Raw genomic sequence first — 16,475 nt, 5'->3', positions numbered from 1 at the left:
TACTGGCAGGCTGAGAGTCAGGGTGAATCCCGGGAAGACGGGTGTAGGACCCTGCCTCCCCCCACACTCTGTGACAAAGGGAAACCTGTCAATTTCACAACTGGTTGAAGAATCTTTCCTCAAAATGGCTGTAAAAATGCTAGATATGCAGCCCTAAACATGCATCCTATAATTTTAAGTGTTCACATCCAAGAACAGCAGTTGCTTAGTTATCCTCATGAAGGAATAACATTGCTCTAGCTCTCTTTTAGAGAAATGTTTAAGTAAATGGATATTGCAAGTTAGGACGTTAGAATCTGCACAAGAGGAAGTGGCAGAAACACGTGATTCTAGTCGTGCAAATCAAACGAGAAGTTAAACAGTCTTGCAAATAAGAATCCCTCTGTAAGTGCCTTTGTTTGTCACAAGCCTCAGAGGGGGAAGTGGGAGCTGCTGGATCTTGGATGATATAAGGGAGGATGTCCCAGTCCACTCCACAGCAAAGAATAAGGATGTGGTAACCGTTCCCAGGGCTCAAAATGGTCCTCTGTGTAGAGGACAGTGGAAATCTTAAAATGTAATCTGATTTACAGTTTTCTAGGTGGAGTGATTTGCAAACAACTTATTTAATATTAAACAATTTTTGCAAGCAAGCATTCCCCTATGCAAAATTGAGATGGTTTAGGGCTGTTTAAAAATGATCAGAGTCTGGTTAAGGACACTCAGCTAAACCCCGGGTGGGTAGAATGAGCTGGGTCCAGTGCTGGACCTTGGAAAAAGTCAACTTCCACATGTCTTCGCTCTAGTTCTTCACGAGCAGGATTTTAAGACACCGCAAAGAAACTTGCTTCTTCCTTTCCCAGCTGTGCCGGAGACCGTTTCAGATTTCCCCTCGCGTGTTGGAGGCTATATCTGACAGCACTCACTCATCAGTGGCTGGCGAGTGCTTGCCCGTGTCTTTGTCCAAAATGTTCTGGGTGATGTTGGAAAGAGACGCTGGCGTCATATCTTGCGCACATCAGTCCCTGCCCTGCGAAGCTAACAGGAGCTCAGAGAGGGAACCAACGCAATCAGCAGCGGTTTCGCTTCCTGCTAGCACCGCTTGTTTGTTTTGCCCACCCCCACCCCCCTTGCCCCTCGCTGCAGGCTTGACTGCATGCCCGTGGCAGCATCCTCCCCACGCAAGCCGAGCAGCTTTCCGCCAGCTTCCCCCGCTGCAGCTCCTCTCCCTGGCGGCTTCCCTTGACACGTTCATTGCCGCCTGAGGAAGGACGATGTTCTTTACCCTCCTCTCGCTTCCAAGGGGGCCCCGGCCTGCGCTCCTCGGACTTCGTGGCGGAGATGGAGCCAGGGCTCGAGGGCAGCGACCAGCCTCTCCCATCCCTCTGAGCAGCGTCGCTGGCAGCTACCTGCAGGGCAAGTGAACGCGATCGGGCTGAGAAAGCCCTCCCGGCTCCCAAGGAAGGAAGCAGGGGAGCCTGGCGTGCGGGTCTGCTAGCTAAAGCTATTACCTCCATTCAGCTGCCAGCGCTCGGGCCATCCCCGTGCAAGGACACGCACTGTCCACACACACGCGCGCGTGCCCCCCCCGTGCAATAGTCACCAGAAGTGTTACCCGCGGGACTGCACGCCGACTCTTGCAGCCTTCACTCGGGGGAGACTCCCCTGCACTGAGACTCCCTCGAGTCGGGGGAACCGGACCGCGCCCCAGCCGTGGGCCGGGAGCTCTTTGCATGATTACTTAGCAGTCGCTCCTCTGACTCCTCCGGCCATCGGCTGGCGAAACCGAGCGCCTCCTCGGCGCAGCAGCGCCCGAGCCGTGGCGGCCGGGAGGGGAGGATAAACTTAGGGAGGTGCGAGCCCGGAGCTGCCCCGCACCCGGCAGCTCTGCCCCGCGCATGGCTCGGAAATGGCTGCTAAAGTGGCTGGGTCTTTCCCTCGCCTCACCCCTCCTCTTTACCCGCTGAGCGTTCCACCTGCTACCGTCTCACCCGCTATAGTCCCGCACGCCAAAAGTTAGAAACAGGCAGGCGGCTTGCCACGCACCCGTCCCAACCGACTTGACCCGGCAGGGTGGGCTAAGGCAGAGGCGGATCTCTTTGAGCTGCTTCTAAAGGGGGAGAACCTGTGGGAGGCGAAGCTGGGCGATGCTTGGGCGCCGCTATTCTAAGGGTTGCGGGGCTGCCTTGGACTTCAATGCAAAGTGCACCCGCGGCAGGAGGAGAAGCAGCGGCCGCAGCCGGCGCCGCGGTTCCTTTCCGCAGAAGTGGGTTGGGTAGGGTGGGACGGAAGGGGTTAATAGCCGCCTGCCTTCCTCGAGCGCAGCGGGCGGTAATTGCCAGACCAGGCAGCAGCTTGAGAGAAGCCGGTGGGGCTCGCGGGGGAAAGACTTCAGGTGCCTTGTTGCAGAGTCTGGTCATTCCCGCAGAGTCCTTGGTCGCTGGCTTGCTTTTTTTGTGTGTGGGGGGTGCGTTTATTTTATTTTTCATTTATCCTCCCCTCCGCCCGCCTTTTTTTTCTTGCTGCTGCTGCGGGACTTGCAGGTGTGCGCGTTACAGCCCTGGAAAGAGCAGCTCTCCCTGGGTCTCACCCCCCCCCCCCCACACACACACCCCTCCCAGCCTCACCCTAGGGCTGGCGCTGCTTCTGCTCTTGCTGAAAGTTTCCTCCTTGTAAGGGCTCCCCTGAAAGGGCATTGGGAGAGCCCCTCGCCTGGGGACCGCCGTGCCCCCCCCCACACACATCGGGGCTGAGCGGTGGGGAAGGAAGAGCGAATCCTCAATTAAAGAAGAGGAGAAGGCAAGGCTGGGGGTGGTTCACCCCCCCCCCCCGCCCCCCATTCGGTCCTGTCTGATCTAGCCAGTTGCTCTTGATTTTCTGTGAAGGGGAAAGAAGCGAATTTTAAATGCAAGCCAAGTTGTAAAGGAGGCGAGAGGGACGCGTCCGTGCTGCGGGTTTGGCGCATCCCTGGTAGCACTCGGACCTGCCAAGGTTTCTCGGCTGGTTTTGGTCCTGTTTCCTTTCACCCGAGGAGGGGAACTGTGGACTCGGAAGCAAGTCAACGGTCTGCCTGCCACTGCGTCCCACCTCGTTTAAGGACATGAAGGCTAATTAGGACAGCCTCAAGGTAAGTGAAGGAAGGGGAGGGGGGGGACGACACCGTTGGGGTCCTTTTCTGCCATTTAGACAAGAAATAACTTGGGGGGGGGTAAGAATAAATGCAATCAAATGAAATCGCCCCTCCCCGCTCTCATCCGCTCCCTGGCTGTTGGCAGATTCCTCTCTGCTCTTGCAATCAACGTTATTGTCATTCTAATTAGAAAGGATGTTGCAGGTGGCTACGAGGGATGGAGAAGTGTCTTGGCGTTGCACTTTTGGGTGCTCAATGACGACGGTGCAATCTTAATAGCAGGATTTCTGCCACCCCCATTTATTTGGCTCTCGGCATGTGTGGCTGGCAGCGAAGCCCCATCTCCTTATTGCCCTTAGGCAGCCACGCGCGTCGAGCAGACCTGCAAAGGGCAGGGTGGCGGGGAAGGGTGAGAGCGCACAAGGGTTGCACCTACACCCATCCGCCCGGCAGCCAGCGCCGGCGGGAGCTGTCCGAGGGATTCAGCCCCGGAACCTTGCCCGGCTTGCTCTGCTCCCTTCCGCCGCTAGAGGCGCTTGGGGAGCGCTGTGGCCGCGGGGAGAGGACCCGACCGAGGCGCTGCGGAGCGCACCAGGGTCCGGCCGGCACCGGCACCGGCCCCTGCTGGGGCGGGGACGGCGCGGCGGGGCTCCCACCGGGCGGTCCCCGCTGGCCGGAACCTCGGAGACGCTGCCTCCCGCCCCGCTCCGCACGTGGGACCCTGCCGCTGCCCGGGAGAGCGGCTCAAACCTCTGCTCTGCCTCCTGGGCAGCATAGTCCGGGCTGGGGCTTCATTCCCTGCCCCCCCCCCCCCATCTCCCTTCCTATCCCATTCCCCCTCACCCCTCCTCCACGTCTATACGTTTCCCCAGGTCTTGGCTTCTGTGGGGCCCACAGGAGGGATTGTCCTGTGCTGCCCTTTGCCTGGCAGGACGCAGATGACTGCAGGTGAGAGAGGGGAGGTGGGGTCGTGGGTTGTAACCTGGGCCTGAGGAAACCTCTACTGCCAGGTATTCTTGCCAAAAACACCGAGGCGCTCCATCCTGGAGGCTGGTGGACGGTGCAGGTTGACAGGAATGTGAACGGGTAACCCCCACCCATTGGGGTGCTGGTGGTGGGGAGGCGGAAAGGAGTTAAAGGAGAAGGGCAAAAACCTGTAGCGATAACCAAGGCAAATGGAGCTGGCTTCCGTTCCTGTTTCAATGAGAGCAGGAGCAAGTCCCCGATTGGGCTTTGATCTGATGCAGGTGTGTGGTGGTGTGTGTTGTTTTATTTTATTTTAAAAAATTCTTTTTAACTGGCATAAAGGGGCTGCCACACCTGTGCCAAGTGTGATGGGAAATGAGCCCCTCAGAGCCTGCATGTTTAATTACTTCTGAGTGCTGGTGGTGATCTGACACAACACTGCAGATTTTGCAGGGGTGGTATTTTAAGGAGGACCTCTCCAAATAGAAGTGCTGGAGCCTAGATCTTGCATGAAACAGGATGTTAAGAAGACAAGCAAATAACCAATCCAGGGGCCATTATACCATCTATTAGTCTTGCTGAGTGCAAAGTTTAAATGTCAACATTTGGGAAATACTGTCTGGAGTAATATACACATCAGATGATCTTAAACATTTCTTTCCCAACTTTCTAAAGGACAGGACAGAGGAATCAGTGTGCTCTCACCATTATCATATGTGACTGTCAGATTTGACATACTATTCCAAATCCTTGCCATGTCAAAAATAAGATGACCCTTTTAACTTTTTTTAATAGTAAAAGGTCAAATATTTCCAAAATACATATCATTGTAAATTGGGAGGCTTGCCAGCAAAAGAGGGAGGTACATTAGAGGTTCATGGCTTTGACATGAAAACTAAAAAGATGTGCATGGTTCATTAGGTTGAAACTACAATACCAAGCTACACACATGAAATAACTTAGTTATCATTGAGAAAAGTAAACCAGGACTTGTAAAACACACACACACACACACACACACGCGCACACACACACACATTCCTAAGCCTCACCATGCTTTGTACAAGTGTGTTCAACAGATGGCGAGAACCACAGTGTGAAATATTGCTAACAGGGTAACCATTCTGTGGTAACTGTATATTATGTGCCCTAGAAGTGAAGGCACTCCATGATCGTGCACAGACAAAAAAAACACCATAGCAAAGTTGCAGCAGAAGGAAGTAAATATTTTGCAAAGTTCATATGCCAAAACAGTTAGACAATTTAAAAGGAACTGACTGCTCCCCCAAAATCAAAACACAGGGTTCTATTAGAGATAACACCCATTCCAGGAGTGGGCATCCCTGTAAGTGAGTGGCTGGTGCATGGTCTATTCTGATAGAGAGTATGTGTAGGTGATATATCTATGAATGTTCTGACTCTTTCTGGTTGTTAAATATTAATTCAGAAATGATTCTCAACCTTCTCAATTTCTTTCTTACTTTAAAAGCTAAACATTCTGAAATTGGCTAATCTCTGCAGGTCTGTTACGTCTCTAATATAAGATGAACAAAGGACATTGAACACTATATTTAACTTCTTTGAGATCTGGTCACTGATTAAGACTAACAACCAAGAAGACATAACAATCTGTGATAGGGCCACATGTGAGCTGTGTGTTTTGATATGAGCTGTGTGTTATGATAACTGATATTGAGCTGCGTTTTTTTCCTAGACATTCTATAAAAGGGCTCTAGGTGGAAATGTTTTCCTGTGCAGTCGGAAGAGGAGGTGATGAAATACAAAGTACTGGAGAAGCTTGTCAGTGCCAGATAGCTATCTGTAAACTCTAAATTCATAATGGTAACGTAGTTATGAATAATACTGTACACTTTAATGTGATACAGTGAAGACTTAAGAGCAGATTAATTTTGATTTTCATAGTTTGTGAAATTATTCTCCTCTTCTAAAATCAAAAGATAAAGGGGGGGGGGGTGTGCGGGAAATGGGCTCAGAGACCTGATGATACATTTTAGACATTCAACTCCTGTGCATGTTGGTACTTTGTAAAATTTTTTATTTTTTTTTGGTTGTTTTAGAAACATGGCATCTAGTTATTATGTGTGGACCTAAAAATCTAATGAATGTTGCTATTCATTGACAATGTGTGCTAGTAGAACATTTGTTTTTGACCGTGGTCTCTTGATTTTTATTCCATGAGTCTATCTAGAAGACAGAGCCAAAGCCCATTGATTTCAGTAGGCTTGGTATCTGGCCATATGTTGTGTGATCAACTAGTTGTCAGTGAGCAGGTGCAATATCTTGTAACTTTTTTGGCAACATTTAAAAAAAAAAATCAGATTTGGGCAAATGAAGTGGATCTGTTTCAGTGCAATGACACACATTGTTAATACTTCATTGATAATGCAGTTCTCTTCCCAACAGGCCATTTGTGTTATGACACTAATTGTAATTTAGTGGGTTTTTAGCAGATCACATTAAATAAAGTATATTTCTCAACACACTTATCAGTTCAGATACAGTATGTATATTCAGGATATTTAAAAAATTGGTGTATCTTTTATAACTGCTAATTAATCATGGATTGACATTCCTGTGTCATTAGTAGACTGATTTTTATTGAAGCCTGTATCTAATTATGAATTCTAATGGATTGGTTTTCTATTCTAAATGGTATGGTAACTGTTTTAACTATTTATTTTCCATTACTTTTTTCAGGTCAGCTATTTGGAATAAATCTTTGGGGTTTTATTATTTGTGTGTACTTCTTCTGAATTAGAAACAAGTACACACTTTTTCTGGAAGAACCAGTTAGACAAATGACTACTTAAAATCTATTAAAATAAATGTGGTGAACTTCAGAACAAATGAAGCTAAAATGGTTAATGCTATAGACACTTCTCAAGATTTGTTTCATGCAACGTAAAAGTCACATGATGATTTTATTCATAATAATACATTATTTCTGTGTGTTAAAGTTCTTTTTAAAGAGCTATGCTTTGTAGTTTTCAAATAAAAAAAAAAACTAATTTAGGTTGCATACAACTTCATATGCATTCGGATCCCTGAGGATGCTCCTATTTTCTTAGCTATTCAGTCAATATGTAAAAAAGACATAGAAGACCAAACTGTAAGTAGTGCTGTATAGTGACATTTCAGTGACCCAATTTCTGTTGGTGGAGTGTGTGTGGTGTGTGTGTGTGTGTGTGTGTTTTCTTTCAGGAAACAGCATTTGAAATAATCTCGTGTGACTATTTGATGAAAGGGCTAATCTTTAATTCCCTTTGATGCTTAAAATAGACGTCACTATCTGTATATTGCAGAGGGTTTCATTCACATATGGATGTGCTGTTAGCTATTTCATTGTAGTGATTCTTATAAAAGTTGTTGTGGGTCCAAACAATTATTTGATTAATAGACCTTACACTGGGAAGGGATTTACTGAGTGACTTTTTTTTTAAGACCACTATTTTACAAAAATGTAAATACCACATTGAAATGTAGATATTTTTATTATATAAGGTAAATTATTTTGTTTGTTCTTATTGTGAATGAAGCTTTAGTTGCTTTTTGTTGTAAATACTTGTTCCTTAATATACAGGAAAAATAGCCTTTTATTGTAGGATGCAAGAGACATTAAGTGGCATATATTCCCCAGACTTCAGGTGACATTATATTAATAAAGTGAAATTATATTTTCCCTAGTAAAATGAATGACTGAATAAGATGAGTATCTAGTTTTTCCATATCACTTGTTTATCGCCTGGTTCCTAGGAAAGAAAGTAAATTACTTTTAAGTTATAGAATTGATGTAACATAATATTCAGTTGTCTAAAGGGAGACTCTTTTTTGCTCTCAAACTCAACCAAATGCATGGTGTAACAGAAATGTATGTAAAAACACTAACTTAATTTTCTCTTTTGTAGCCACACTAGTGAATTTGAAATAGTCTAAATTAGACTGTGAAGACCACAAATCCTTTTGTTCAGTCTCATTTTAATATAATGTTACTATGATTAACTGCAAGATGTATGTCTTACAACCAGCATGAAGAGGCATAATTAGTATACAAACTGTATTGCTTCTGTGTAGCAAGGAAGTAAATAAGTTTATTTACGTTAAATGCTTTTTAAACAAACAAGCCAACTCTCTATAAAAGTTGTTTTTAAAAATTACAACTTCTGAGCTTTGGGGGTTTTTTTTAACCATCTTCCAGCTGAATATATCTGGGTTTGAAATATTTCAGAGGGGTCATAGCAGAATCATAAGCGTTCTACAAAACATTATCTAATTTCTCTTAAACTTAGTCATCACAAATGAAGCTAACATACTGAGGAAGCTAGATAGTCCATGCAATGCTGCGATGGTATGCTTAAAGGACATAACGAAGCTGGTGTCCAAGAAATTGCTCAGTTTTGGTTATAGAAATATAATAGCAAAGGAAAACAGACAGAATTATTTCAAACACACCAGGCTGCAGTTTTGAAAACCTTGGAATACATCACAGGCAAAAGTCCAATCTAACGCCCATTGAAGTCCATGCAGAGGCTCACATTGAGTACAATCGTTGGTAGTTCAGGTCCCAAATCCCTGCCTCTCAGAAAAAAAGTAGAAATTCACTTCAGCCCTTTCCCTAGCAGCTGCCTTCTCTGACTGCCCTGTCATGACTGAATCTTCATTGTGGGACCACACACACACAGGAATGTTTCCTAATGTTCTTGTGCTCATTGATGGCCCTTTTAAGTTTTGATGGGATGACCTTCCTTCGTCTGCCATTATGCATCTGCCTGATGCATTTTCCTCCATTCTAGCTGCTAATTACTTTGTTCCTATTATATCATTCCCCTATTGTACTTTTCCCCTTTCTCTTATTCCTGATGAAATGTGATAGCATCATAGTGAATGGTGTTTAGAGTTGCGGTTATTCTGACACATTTTGAATTAGAGACTTGATGAAGTCCTGGTGGGATAGAAATACATGGTGGCCAATTCTAGAAGATGTACCTTGCTTTCTTCAGGCTGATCCAAGAGTGAATCCCAGTCAGGAAAAACTTAGCACTGCTACTGTTGTCCTCCGCTTTCCAAAATTTCCACCTCCTGCAAAACAGAAAGGCTTTAGTTCTTCCTTGACTCTGCAAGAACCACGGTTACGGTAATGTAAATAACTGTCGTTGGGGCAGTGATGAGAATGTGCCACACAAAGCAGAGACAAGCAATGGAGAACTTGGCTAGGCTTTCTTTCTTTGGGAATGTTTAGCTGTTTTGAGTTTAGCTACTAATATGTGGTTATGGCAGTGAAGGGTGATTTTCCTCTCCCCTAAATATGAATAACCTTTTGAATTTACCTATTGCCTTCAACCCTCCCCGGACCTCCCTTTTCAAAGCCTTCGTCAAGAGGGACAATGATGTGCTCTAAGGGCCTTATGCTGAATCCAGTGGGAAAAGGAGAAGGAGTGATTCCTGTCCCCAGGCTTTCCCCCCTCTTTTTCAAGGATACCCTTGCCTCATCCCCTGACTTGAACATGGAAGTGAAGTATAGCAGCTCCCCAGCCCCCTGCTGCTGATTTGTTTGGAGTAAAACATACTATTTAGTTTTAACAGGGAAGCATGGGGCGGGGCAGGGGGGGAAGAGATTCTGTTGCTCCCGCTGAACCGCCACCTCTCTCATCAGGCCCTGTCGTCTTTGGATCCCAGTGACCTGCTCTCTGTTCCTTGTCGCTTTCTGATACATGCTGTGTTAAAACAATTATCTAATGCATGTCTGCTTTATTATAGATTTAGAAAGCATGTTCATGAAGGAGGATTGGGGTTTGGGGGAATCTGCTTGTGAATGGAAGGGAGGGTGATGATCTATTTGAGCGAAGAGGGATATTTTTGGTTGGAAAATAAAGGGCTAGAGCCTCATCTGGTGTAAATAGTGTAGCTCCATCAAGGTCAGTGGAGCTACCCTGATTCGCCCCTGTTGAGAATTTAGCCCAGTGTGTTTTGAACACGACTTTTGAAACGTTGAAGCTGGTGGCATTTTTAAAAGAAGCTTTTGCAGTGGCTGTATTTAGCTTTTGTATATTCATACTTGCTTTTGTGCCCATCTGATGGGAAATGTGTGAGCACATTGGTGGTCTTCTGACTTCAGTGGTTGCATGTAGTCTCCATTAGATTTGGAGAACCATTTGTCTATAAACATGTCATAACTAACTTAGAGGCTATGTTTTCCTCTTACAAGAACATACAGTATTACTATCAAGAGAACCTTACAGATTGATCTGAATTTTTGAAGGCATAGTGACTGTTTTGAAAATTCACCTTTCTTTAACATTATGGGGGTGGGGGGGATGTTTTAGGATTTTAGACCATTGCTCATGGCTTTCGGTTAGTTATTTCCCAATCATCCATGTTGGGAAGGGGCAGAGATTTGTAATTCAATTATTTAAATCCACTTTACCGTCATTCTCCTTCAAAAATGTTGTTGTCATCATCAGACTTTTTGGTAATTTGTTCTAACTGAAGCTGCTTACAGTCATTCCTTCAGGGACCTCACTTGCTGTAAGGGCTATAACGCTATAGGGAAAAGTGAAAACTCTGTGAATGCACAGGTTTTGGCTTACAGTTAAGAATTATTTCTAAATTACAGACCTAATTCTGCTCCCAGTAAATTTGGAATATCACCGACTCTACTAGAGTCACTCCAGATTTATATTGGTCTGAGACCAGAGTTGTCATAATTGATCACAACAAACTTGGAAGGACATTAAACCTCCATACTTCAAGTCTTAAGCCAATCTCTAGTTATTGGAGACAATGATGAGACCTGTGGGGTGGGGGAAGGGGGTGGGGGTGGAGATTACTCTTCTTCTGCCTATTGCGGAGTTCATACACCTTCCTTTGAAGCATCGGGTACTGGCCACTGTTGGGCAGGATACTGCACTAGATGGATCTTGGGTCTGATTCAGTATGGCAATGCTTATGTACCAGAATATGGCCCTAAGAAATGAATATGCTTTTGACAGATTTATTTAACCACTTTTAGATTAATAAAAAAAATCCCTAATTTCTTTTCTAGGTCAGTTATTGTTGTTTTTTTCCTAATTTTTGACTTTCTGCTTTAAATCTATTCACGGCATCTGAGTAAGAGCTGAGCATATAAACAGAGTTGAAAATTGGTGAGCTTGGTGGTTTTGGTGTGTTGAATAAGGCGATGTAAGAAACCAGTCCCCAGGGTGGAAGCCGATGGACAGGAGATGGTGGCTGCAGCAGTGAAGTCAGTGAGAGTATCCGGCTTGTACCCAGTTTATTGCAAAGAGTGGAGAATATAAAACTGCTTCCGATGTATCTTAGGTATATCTGTATGTGTGTTGGGGAGGGATATATCTGTGCAAGGAACGTGAGACTTTTAAAGCCCGGATTAAAAAAACAACACGTGTGTCCAAGGTTAATAAACTTCTACAGATGATGCTCATCAGAATACTTCATAAATAGGTGCCATTAGGAAGCTAGTGTCATGACACAAAGAGACCAATGAGGAGAAGAGGGACATCTTCACATGTGGTACTGGTCTTCCAATATATGTGGAAAAGGATGTGTTTTTCCTCATGTACTGTACAAGCACTTTTGAGAGAAGGGGAGCCACTTTTGATGTACTAAATAAGATGTATAGGTAAGGATTGTAGTATTAGATGTGTGGCGGATATGGGTGCCTCAAGGTAATTTTGCCTAAAAGGATGGGGATGTCAAACCTCATGAGATATGGAGGAAAATTATTCTGAGAGCTGGAACTGGTTCTGTGGTTGTGGTGCTTGTCTCCCAATGATGCAAGGAACTGCAGGAAGATTGACTACAGCAATCTTTAGGAACAAGATTTAATTCAAAGTTCTCTGTTAGCAATTCTTTGGAAATACTTAACTCCACACGCAGCCAGCCAGACTAGAGCAATTAACCATCCTCCATCTGTAAATGAAAAGATGGTATGGGGAGGAGGGTTGTAATTTTTTTAGAATAGAAGTGATAGCTTTCAACTTTTAATAAACAAAAAAAATTCATTTGTTGCGACTGTTAATGCTAGGGGAAGGGGGAAATTGGAAAGTAATGAGGAGTGCTTAGATCAGATAGATAGATTCACTAGAGACAGAAGGAAAAAGTTAAACTTCCTCTATATAGTAATAGGTGAAGGTTATGATAACTTTGATTGCCCTTATTAGAGAGCCATGGTTCTGACTGATGGAGGTTTTACCACAGTATCTAAGAGAGATTTTGTCCTTTCCTTCTCTATCCCCATCCTCTACATTCAGAAAAATCCTTTTCAGCCTCAAATTTTGCATTCTTCGTCCTATTCAGCTTTGGCAGTGAAAATGGTATTAGACAAGTTATGAGGGAATCTGAGTGTATAAAGTGAGCAAAACATTCACTAAGGAGAGCAAAAGTAGTCCGCCTACAGAGAATCAATGGGCCTGATTTTCATTTGCATTAAGGTCCTTTACCAGAGCAAGACAAAGGGACCTCAGTGTAACTGAGAATGAAGCTCAGTGGATCTGCTAAACAGCCAGGCTATAAAGGAGATAAGTACATTGCAGAGAAGCTAAAATATCTTTGTCAGAGTTTTCTCCATGCAGGATGATGGGGAAATAATTATCCTGGAATTGCTCTGTACAGGCAGTGAAGAGATAGCGATGCAACAACTGGAGAAATTAAATTGCAATAAATCATACAGACTGAATGGCTTTCATCCAAAAATTCCAAAGGAAGTGAAGAACAAAATAGCTGAGCTACTAATAAAAATCTGTAATTCATCATTAAAAATGATGATGACGACTCCTGAGGGTGGCCAACAGAGTATCCATCTGTTAAAAAGCTGCTAAGGTTGAGGCTAGGAACTACCAGTGAGTATATTTTATTTCAGCACCTTGTAAATAACTGAATTAAAAAATCATTAGGGAAAATTTACAATGCATCAGATGAGCATATGACAGGAGCATTTAGATGAAGACGAGGGGGAAAACTTGTAAAGCTTCTGAACATGGGCAGCAGCTATCATAGGCTGAGGGAGGCTGTGCCTCTCCAAACAGCCTGGCATGGAGCCACCCATGCTCTGCTCCAAAGACCGTCTTCTGCAGATCCCCGTGCTCTGCCCTGGCCCAGTCTGAGTGGGCTGGCCAACCTGCTGCAGGGCCTAGGCCTGCTGGCACTGGGGTCGTGCTGCCAGGCTGGCGCTTGGACTGTGCTTCCCAGCTGCCTGGGGCTGTGGGGCTGAGGGTGCTGCAGCTGTGCCACCTGGGGCACCAGGGCTGGGGGCCACGGTGGGGGTGCTCTGGGCTCCTGCGGGGGATGGGCGGGAAGAAGGGGTGGAGTGGGGTGCGGTGGGGCCTCAGGCAAAATGGGAGAGGTGGGGGCTGGCCTCTCCCAACAGCCGAGTCACTGGCCGCCCATGCTTCTGAATGTGGTTAATCATGCCTCTAGCCTGTTTGGACTTCTTTGAAAAATATCACAATAGTATTCATAAAAGTGAACCAGTTGACATAAACTGAACTTTCAAATATTTAATGCTAGCATCCCCTCTTCCCGATTGATGAAAGCATTTAAGCACTGCTTAAATCCCATTGCCATAAATGGGAGTGGAGTGTTTATTTAAGTTTAAACACATGCTTAAGTGCTTTATTAACTGGCCTCATAGGCTCTCCTGAGGCTATTGGGAAGCTTGGTAAGCACTGGGAACATGCCGTCAAGGATTAATAAATGCGTAAGGCCTAGGAAGCAGAGTAGGGGAAAATGGTGTGTGGTTTTTTTGTTTTTGTTTTTTCCTTCCATAATTGGAGATGGGGCACGGGGAAGCTTAATAGTGGAGAATCCCAAGGGATCAGTCCTCTAAATGATGATACTCTATATAGTAATGGATTCCAATGCTCCTTTGCCAGCAACCTTCTTCTCTTCATTGTGTTCCATGGCTGGGATTCTGGAATACTGGTTTGTGAACACCAATGGTTTTATCTTCCCTGGTTATAAAGTGCTTCAAGGCATTTTACTTTGTAGGTTGTAAGAAAGTCCTCACACTGCATATCTTTCAACAGGGAATACAATGGGAAGATATGTTACAACAGTTCTAGAGCTGAAAACTAGAGTAAATCATTTGAGCCTTTTTATTGGGAATGTTTAAGAGATTATTTCAACTGCACTTCTGCTCTTTGAATTGCTTATCAGTTTGTGTCCACTCTCCTCAAAACATGCAAAGGTAGAAAAGAGAGGGTCATTACAAATTAGTAGATAATTAAGGGAAGGACTTCCAACTAGAGGGAGATTGCTATGGAGTGTATAAATCCCACACTGGCCAACAAGGGGCTAAGTAGAGCCTGATAGCTCTGTTAGCCTCACCATGTTACACCTGGTGGGTGCTTCAGATTTGGAGGAATTAAAAGTTCCGTATAGCTGAAAGAGGGAGACCAGGAGAGAGGTAGTTTGGAGTTTCTGCTCTGTAGGAAGACCCTGACAGGAACCAGGCAGAGTGAGAACTGAGAGAGAAGCTACAGAAGCAGAGTTGGCTCCTGTGGTGGGCCTTGAAAGAAGGGCAGGATTCCAGGGATGAAGCCCTGTGCTAGGGGTTCTGTACTAGACAAGAGAACTGGTGAGAACCTAAGATTGACTAAAAGCTCAAGCGTGGGAGGGGCAGAAGGTGCTTACTCTGTTTTTGATGAGGGACTCCCAGGGGAAGTCCAGTGGGCCATGGAAGAAGAGTAAGATTGAGGCGAGGTGGAAGATGTTTGTTGCCATAATTTTGTCAGACATTATTTGTGTGGGACACTAATACGCTGGAAGGGGTGGAAATATAGTCTGACCCAGCCAGAGGCCCAAGTCACCATTGTCCCATACCACAAGTACTGAGAGGAGGAGAGGCAGAATGGTTGAAATGCCAAAAGGGTGCAGTCCGGGGCAGAAGCAACTAATATGTTTGTATATCAGTGCAAGGCACCTGGGTAACAAAATGGAGGAACTAGAACTACTGATGCAGGGAGGTGAAACCAGATATTATAGGGAGAATTGAAACCTTGTGGAATAGTAGTCATGACTGGAGTACAGGTATTGAACTGTATGTGCTGTACAGGAAAGACAAAAATAAAGACCAGATAAAGGTGGTGGAGTAGCATTATTTATTAATGATGAGGTAGACAGTGAAGAAACTAAAAATAATGGAATGGACAAAACAGTGTTTTGGGCCAAAATCACTTTGGGGAAGACCATTACTAGAGGCTCCCCTGGGATAGTTCTTGGGGTATGCTACAGGATCTGATCTGGAGATGGATAGAGACCTCTAATGCTTTTAATGAAATAAATATTACCGGGAATTGTGTGATTATGGGAGACTTTACCTTTCCAGATATAGATTGTAGGGAAAGTGCTGCTAATAATAGTTCAATTTAAACTCTTTGTTTTATAAAGAAAGGAGGCGCGGGGGCGGGGAGGGAGGGAGGCGGTGGTCTGTGAAACCTCAGGTATATTAGTTTGACCTCAATTGTAAGTAAGGTCTTTGAAAAAAATTTGAAGAAGTGGTTAAGGACATAGAGGTAAACAGTAATTGGGATAAAAGACAACATGGTTTTACAAAAGATAGATGATGCTAGACTAACCTAAACTCTTTCTTTATGAAGATAACTGATTTTTCAGGCAAAGGAAATGCAGTAGATCTAATCTACCTGGATCCAAGTAAGGCATTTGGTACAGTTCCAACATAGGAAATTATTAGAAGATGGGGATTAACATGAGAATTGAAAAGTGGATTAAAGAGGAGACTACAGTGGGTCATATTGTAACGTGAACTGTCAGGCTGGAGGGAGGTTACTAGTGGAGCGCCTCAGGGATCAGTCTTGGGACCAATCTTATTTAGCATTTTTATTAATGACCTCAGCACATAAAGTGGGAGTGTACTAATAAAATTTTGTGGGTGACACAAAGTTGGGAGGTATTGCCAATATGGAGGAGGACTGGACTATCATACAAGATCTGCATGACCTTGAAAACTGGAGTAATAGAAATGTGATGAAATTTAATTTAATAGTGCAAGACCATGTACTTAAGGACTCGCAACAAGGACTTTTGCTATAAGCTTGGGATGTATCCATTGGAAGCGACAGAGGATAAAAAAGACCCAGAGTCGTTGATCACATGACTTAGCTGCCAATGTGATGCAGCTGTGGAAAAAAAAACCTGATGCAATCCTAGGATGCATCAGGCGAGGTATTTCCAGTAGAGATGGGAAGCGTTAATGCTGTTATACAAGGCACTGGTGAGACCTCATCTGGAATACTGTGTGCAGTTCTGGTGACCCACATTTAAGTAAGAGGAATTGAAACTGGAACAGGTGCAGAGAAGGACTATGAGGATGATCAGAGAAATGGAAAACCTACTTCATGAGAGGTGA

The 16,475-nt window shown here is 44.6% G+C and overlaps 1 protein-coding gene across 3 annotated transcripts in view; it reads left to right on the top strand.

The window, feature by feature from the left end:
* Positions 1-2,823: 2,823 nt before the first annotated feature.
* Positions 2,824-16,475, top strand: part of LINGO2 (leucine rich repeat and Ig domain containing 2) — a 777,598-nt gene continuing 763,946 nt past the window's right edge. For all 3 annotated transcript variants that reach the window (XR_012639613.1, XR_012639614.1, XM_074953495.1), the window contains exon 1: positions 2,824-3,106. The gene's annotated coding sequence lies outside the window, so the exon portion shown is untranslated. The remainder of the gene's footprint in view (positions 3,107-16,475) is intronic.

The sequence above is a fragment of the Natator depressus genome, chromosome 5, assembly GCF_965152275.1.
Source record: "Natator depressus isolate rNatDep1 chromosome 5, rNatDep2.hap1, whole genome shotgun sequence".
Taxonomy (NCBI): domain Eukaryota; kingdom Metazoa; phylum Chordata; order Testudines; family Cheloniidae; genus Natator; species Natator depressus.
Note: the sequence above shows the minus strand (reverse complement) of the source record. Positions and strands in the feature narration are given on the sequence as shown.